This window comes from Camelina sativa, chromosome 19 (assembly GCF_030686135.1).
Source record: "Camelina sativa cultivar CO46 ecotype springtype chromosome 19, ASM3068613v1".
Classification (NCBI taxonomy): Eukaryota; Viridiplantae; Streptophyta; class Magnoliopsida; order Brassicales; family Brassicaceae; genus Camelina; species Camelina sativa.
The window spans coordinates 27,239,725-27,246,968 of record NC_141898.1 but is presented as its reverse complement, the minus strand read 5'-3'; the positions used below and the strand labels follow the sequence as shown (position 1 = coordinate 27,246,968).

Genomic DNA, 7,244 nt, shown 5'->3' with positions numbered 1-7,244 from the left:
CGATTGATGAAACTACACGGACCGGGCCGCTTTAGCGTCCCGGCCACGACGTTGCCCTCGCAAAATTAAAGAGATGAAAAAAAAATTCGACCAAAACAGAGTACCGTAGCAAAAGTTATCGCGTTTTAAAGTTTTGCAAATCCCTTTTTGGATTCAATTTGAGGACGTAGGCTAAGAGAAGCAAGGAAGGGATTAGAACACTGGCTTTTTTTTTTTGGCTTATCACCCTTGTATTTTTTATTAATTACAATTTATCCCAATTCCTAAAAGAACATAACATATAGGGAATTAGAAGAAAGCAGACACGATTTATTTCTTCTTCGTCTACAATGTGTAGAAGACAAGCATCTATGCCGTACGGATGCTCTCTACCTCGGAATTATGCTATTATGCTACTGTAAGTCTTCTCCTACGTTATGTTTATCTCTAGCATCAATGGATTAGGGCGATTTACTTCTCTGCTTTTCATCGTTTCTGGGATTTTTCAATTAACTGCTTTTACCCTACGGATGCATCTCTTTTTGGGCATCGATTACACACCTTTGTTATACATTTTTCAGAGCCTGCAAATTTTTGGGACGAGCGGAGCTTTGTCCACAACCAATCCAGCTCGATTTTGAAGCCTCTGGTTGCTCTCTATCTCGAAATTATGCTACTGTAACTCTTCTCCTTCGTTATGACTTTGTGTAGTTTCAATGGATTAGGGGTGAACAGAATTTATGCTACCCTAATGATACATCTCTCTTTGGGCATCGATTACCAAGCTTTGTTATACAATTTTCAGAGCCTGCAAATTTTGGCGACTAGGACAGCTTTGGCTATGGGATTCCAGCTATTTGTGGCTGTGGATGCTCTCTAAAGACCTCTACTCTTTCTTGACTTAACCAGAAACACAAATGTAAATCTCATGATCGTATAACATGAGAGTAATTTATTTTGGATGCAATTCTCTACTCCTTAGGTAAAGGATATTGCTTCTTCTCTTATTTTCCTTTGTTTCAATATCCGCTAATGAACAACATGTTAGATGTTTAACGCTTATTTTTGCTCTCTTGTTTAACGCTTGTCTCTACTTAAATTTGTTTCATCTTCTCCTTCAGCTCAGGCGGTTGAAAGAAAATGATGAAGCAGCCTTTTTAAACAATAACTCCATCAACATGTTGTGTGTCGAGAGATGAATAAAAATTAAATCATAGTGTCGCTGCTCTCCCCTAAGCTTACTCTGATTTTTTGACAAATAAAATGAGTGACAAATAGAAAACCTGATAACTTAGACTACAACATTTTCATTTGCAGGTTGTTATTTATACTAGTTTGATTGAAGTCATATCTTATGCAATAGAGATACAAAATCCAGACGAGATAGTAGCTATCGTCCAACCTTAAACAATTGTATTTTCGTTCAAAGGTTAGTATTATAACTCTTCCTCGTGCAAGTTTAAGCTCTTCTTTGGTCTCAGTTTGGGTTAGTTACTCAACATCCATGGCACCTAGAATCCCTTTAGAAACTCTGAATTCGTTGCAAAATATAATCTGGATCTTTTTACCTTTACTGTTTCAGAACCAGCAATTATGGATGCAATTCTCTACTCCTTAGGTAAAGGATATTGCTCCTTCCCTTATTTTCCCTAATTAACAACATATGCATTAGAAACAACTCTACATGTTACCACTTGTTTTGTATTGTTGCTTATCTTGTTCAAGGCTTGTCTCTACTATAATATGTTTCTTCTTCTCATTCAGATCACGTGGTTGAAATATAATGATGATGCCACCTTTTAAAACAATAACTCCATCAACTCAGGTACCCAGCTCTGGCTATATATATCTAAAATTGATGGAAGTAAGCTTGAATTCTGTATTGTTTATCTTCAACGCTTGTCTCTAATTCATCGTTTCGCTGCTCTCTCCTAAATAGTTCTTATAAGCTTACTCTGCATTTTGTCTACATATCAAATGAGTGACAATAAGAAATCTGATAACTTACAGATTTTGTTTCTTTTTACCTTTACGGAAATAGACTTCTATTTCAATATCAAAAACACAAGGTATGTTACTTCCTGAAACCATAAACACTTCAATGCTAGTTCTGTGCATCTCCTGATTGGGAATCCGTTACCCGTTATACTTTTTTCAGATCCTGCAAATTTTCGTAATGGTAGGAGCTTTAGCTATGGGATTCTAAGTAGGCGTTTGTACCTGTGGATGCTTTTAAACGACTACTACATGAATATATGGCGCAAGGGATTCCCACTACCTCAGAAGTATGCTTTGGTAACTCATTTCCTTCTGACGTTTTTGTGTAGCTTCTGAATTTGTCTTTAGTTGCAGACTTCTTCAAAAATACCAGAGCTAGCTAGGTTGCGTCATTACGAGTTGTGAATTAGTGACTACAGAGATATTGCATCCCTTCCAATAATATCGTCCTTTCAAATTTAAATGTAGGAACATTAAGCTACGACTTAGGAGTTGATTTACAGATTATGATCAAACTAGCCTTGGTTTCTAATTCTGAAACATTGTGGTTCCACGTCTCATCTTTTTGTTTCACTTGTCCCCTCCAAGTGCATGGCATGTCATGTGTCTGTTCCTGTTTCAATGTGCTCAGTTTTTTCTAATCTGTTTTCCTAAATCTTCTTTACTAATTTGTTTCCTATTTTGTGTATGTCTTTCAACATGCTCAAGACACATACAATATTAAAAAAATTAATATAAACATTTAGCCGCATACACTGTCGGGAAATTTAGTTATTCCTCTATTTGGAAGACATACAATATTTAACAAAAAAATACAATATAAAATATAAATAAGAATGAAAATTAAATGTATGTGGTGTACGCCAGGTTAAAAAAAGAAACATGTAAACAAATGAACACAACAGTTAAGTGATTTTAACTAAAAATTATGTTTCTCTTCTATTTTATATGTGTTAGTGTTTCTTTTTGATTATAATAAGTTTAAGGTTTGGTTTTTACTTTCATTCAGTTTTATTACACTCCACCATCTATTTATATAATTGGCCATACTTAACACACAATAGCCCTGTTCTTTTCTTTGTCGCGCGACATGTTCTGGCGACCAGAAATTACATGGAGGACGCTGGTTTTTTTCTCTTTAACTGTCGCTGGTTTTCCTCCCTTCCTCCATTGTTATAGCTTTTGTTCTTAATAATTGGTGTCACTGGTTTTATTCAGAGTCGCCGTTTTATTAGGGGTCAAGGGTCGATGACACTTGCATCGCTACTTTAAGTTTTTCAGTAGCAGATGTGTCGGTGGATTATTAAAAGAACACAGCCAATATACTTATTTTCATCTTAGAATAATATACGTATTAACCAAATTTATATTCAATATTCAATATACATATCTACCCGCATATACGCCCATAAATGTAACATAAATCTATTGAGAACAAAAAAGATTAAAGTAACTAAATTCTATATAAATAGCAGGTGGAGTGTGTAACCTAAATTCATAAAACTGTCATAAATAAAATTTTACAACATACAACATCAAACATACAACATCAATTAAAATAAAGTTTAGTGATAAATAAAATATAGGTTTGCGGTATACCACGGGTTAAAATCTAGTATTAATTATAAGAAAAAAATAAGAAATTTTAAGTTATATATATATATATATTTTAAACCTGATTTATAGTTAACGCACTCCATTTTGCAATACAATTTTACTGTAGATTTTTATATCATATTGTATTAAAATTAGATTTTCACATCATATTAAAATCAATCATTGTATCAAAGTTATATCTTACTTCATATTTAAAACAATTAAAAATTAGTGAAACATAATTATCAAAGAAAAAACTGAATACTAATATTATCTCATAATTGAAAAACTAACAATATCAAAAATTCATAGACGTTTATTAAGTTTCCTCAAATTTTTATGAATTAAAGGTAAATTTACTTCCAAGAAAATATATATATATATATGCATAATATGTAAATATATGCTCTAATTTACGTAAACATATACATATATATATATATGTTATTTTTTTTTCAAAGTTTGATCTCATAGTTAAATTTTGACAAACAGAAAGAAAGAAAAAAAGAAAATATAATTAATATAGGTCATAAATTGCACATAGCTTTAATAATATAAAGAAGTTTAGTGGTGGTGTATTTGAAAAAACTATTACAACAATTTATTGGTGAATATCTAAAATCTTTTTTCTTTTACTATTATTAAAGATTGATAGTATAATTTTATTAATTATGGTATTATATAAAAAAATTGTATAATTTCCTTATTTTTTTTCTAATAGAATTAGTTATTTCAAATTAGGAAGAGTATTATCTTCTTTGATATACATATAACAATTATCTTTTTATATTTATTAAAATTGTTAAATCTTTTATGTCTTATAATTATCTTATTAATTATAAAATTAGTTGAAACAAAGTTTTTGTATAACACATGGCAAAATCTCTAATCGTTAAAATTGACAAGTGTCACTATAAGTTACTAACTTTGAAAACCAAACTTTATATAATAAGATATACGTGGGTAAATCTATATGCATATATATAAACTTTCTACAGTTTTCTTGTTTAGTGTTAATTTTTTACTATTTTTCAAATTTAACCCAACTGACATAACTTATATTATATTTGATTACCAAAATTACAAATATTTGTTTTGATACTAGAAGATAAAATTTGTTTCATTTTCTAAATCATATTATTTTAAAGTTGAAATGTTAATTTTACAAATATTTGTTTCATTTTCTAAATCAGAAGATAAAATTTGTTTCAGTTTTCTAGTTTAGTGTTAAATTTGTACTATTTTAAAAATTAAACCCAAGTGACATAACTATTGATAACCAAAATAACAAATATATTTTTTGATCCTAGAAGATAAATCTAAAAACATATTATTTGAAAGTTGAAATGTTAATTTTACTCTAATAGAGATTTTGTAGAATATTAGCAAAAATGAAATATTTAAAATTTAGAAAAACAAACTTATTGTAGATGTATTTTAGGAATGTTCTGTTACATATAAAGATTATATAAAAATAACTTAAAATTACTTTAAGTAAATAAGAATCAATTTAACAGACATATTTTGAAAATTGACTTTAAGTAAATAAGAATCAATCAATTTCTTTTTTTTTTTTTTGCGATTTTAAAAATTGTAGGTTTTAGGTAAACCTGACCATGTTTTTAGGCCCTAATGAATGACTTTGGCTATCGAATAATCCTGACCATGTTTTCCATTTTGTTTTTAGGCCCTAATGCATGTCGAGTTTGGGTGGATGTTGTAAAGGTTACAGATGTTGTAGGTTGGAGACTATCTTCTAAGATCAAGTATATGGAAGATGTGCATGAAACCTCTATTGCATGGCCAGAGGATAAAGTGGTACCTGTAGTGTTGAGATTTGGATTCATTTGCTTGTACTTGGGTTTTACATAAGTGGGGAAACAATGTCAACCTAATACAACATATTTTGTCTTCAGAAGTGAATTGAAGTAAATTGATTGTTCTGAATTGATGGAATGAAGTATGTTTATTGCTTCTAAGTTTATGCGGCTATGTTTGAGATTGATCAGTTTAAGACATGCCTTTTGGTTTGGGTTATCGCTTCTGTCGGTTACATGTTCTTTTCTAGAGTTCATATTTTTAATATATTCACATTGTATGCTTTAGATCTTCTATGGAAAACCAATGGTATTTTATAATCTTTTGTTTTTTTTCAATATATCATTTAGAAATCCCAATTAGTAATTGTAGTGCCCCCATCCCGCGATCCTAAAGGGGGGCAATTTGTTTTAAGGAAAATGATAACCGAGTTAAGTTGAGCTGTCGGCCAGCTCGTCTAGCTGATCTAGCTAGTGTATCATCTTGTGTAGCTGACCACCGCTTAGCTAGCTGGTTCCCCAAGTTTGTTGAGCTCCTTCAAAGAGAGGCAACCCATCGAAAAGGGGCGAGGAATGGGTGTGTCCTTTATAAAGGATGGACTCCCAGGCCATTCAACACACCATCATCCATCCATCGTCCGTCTATGCCTAAGAAGAAAATTGGGTGCGGCTCGGCGAGTACATCGATACTCGTCCAAACTAATGCGCATGCTACCTCTCTATCAGCACCAAATTTGACACCCGGAGCTACGACAAGGAGCCAGACAGTAGCAAGGACCGCAAGGAAGAAGTGTCTCATCTTTGTACAAGAATTTGTCCAAGAACAAGAAGCGCTCGATCACGGACCCAACCGACCCGACGGACAGCCAACCAAGGTTCTTCTCTCGGTCTTCACCATTACCCAAGGGTGAAGACCTCGAAGTCATTAGGGAAGTAGTAATCTTTTTCCAACCTTGGGTTTTTCCCAATGGGTTTACCAAGGGAGGTTTTAACGAGGCTATGATCCCTAGTGCAAGGCCATGGCCGAGGACCACTTTGGCCACGTGTCCATTCTATCCTTAATTTAATTTTTGCTTATGATTGTTGTCTTTTAAAACTATTTCCTGGATGTTGCGTTTTGTTTTTATTCCACGTGGGCCCTTGTAATGGCCAGCCTATTTAAGAGCCTAGACTCCATCATGTAAAGGTCAGACTGGTAATAAAAATCAAAGTGTTCTTTATCTCTCGTTTTCAGCGATTGAAACGAAAACCCTAGAAGCTTAACGAACCGGGTTCGTAATCTTCTAACCCAGCCGTATCACAAGGAGAGCCATCCCTCGTGTGTCGCTACCTCACCCCACTTCTACCTCCATTTATCTGAGGGACTAGCGAGTCGAGCATATCCTCGTGAACCTCTTACCACCCGTTCCTATAACTCTTTGGTGTTTTTCATACCCGCGTTCCATTCCACTCGTTGTTTCTCTTCGTCCGCGCCTTTCCTCTGGTTCAAGTTCCGTCCGTACGTTCGTGGTTCACGACTGTGGTCCGGGGTTCATGACTGTGGTCCATAGGCATAGATGGACGATGGATGGATGATGGTATCTTGGAATGAAGGCCATGCCCTCTATTTATAATGTCCTGGACGAAGTCTAGGTCCCAAAAGGCACCTATCCGACAAGACCGTTCGATCGCTCCCGTTCGATCGTGCACATTCGGTCGTGCCTGTCCGGCCATGCATGTTCGGACATGATCGTTCGTCACCGCGTCCCATGACCACCCACGAGCTCCCCTGCTGACCCGCACACTTTCCACCACCGCCGATCTCTCAATCTCTCGGAACCTTCTTCCTGATCCTATACTCATACACTAAAGTTT

General features: G+C 34.1%; 1 long non-coding RNA gene across 17 annotated transcripts; it reads left to right on the top strand.

Annotated features, from left to right (window-relative positions):
* The first annotated feature begins 173 nt into the window (after window positions 1-173).
* LOC104766733 (uncharacterized) lies at window positions 174-5,552 on the top strand. Of its 17 annotated transcripts, none has more exons than XR_015591307.1 (9): window positions 174-397; window positions 561-657; window positions 785-961; window positions 1,106-1,408; window positions 1,562-1,597; window positions 1,744-1,804; window positions 2,021-2,048; window positions 2,138-2,264; window positions 5,261-5,552. It is a non-coding gene; the product is annotated as an uncharacterized LOC104766733 (long non-coding RNA). The 17 variants fall into 17 exon arrangements; XR_015591302.1 differs by having other exon boundaries at window positions 1,990-2,048; XR_015591300.1 differs by having other exon boundaries at window positions 1,990-2,048; window positions 2,138-2,274.
* The last annotated feature ends 1,692 nt before the right edge of the window (window positions 5,553-7,244 follow it).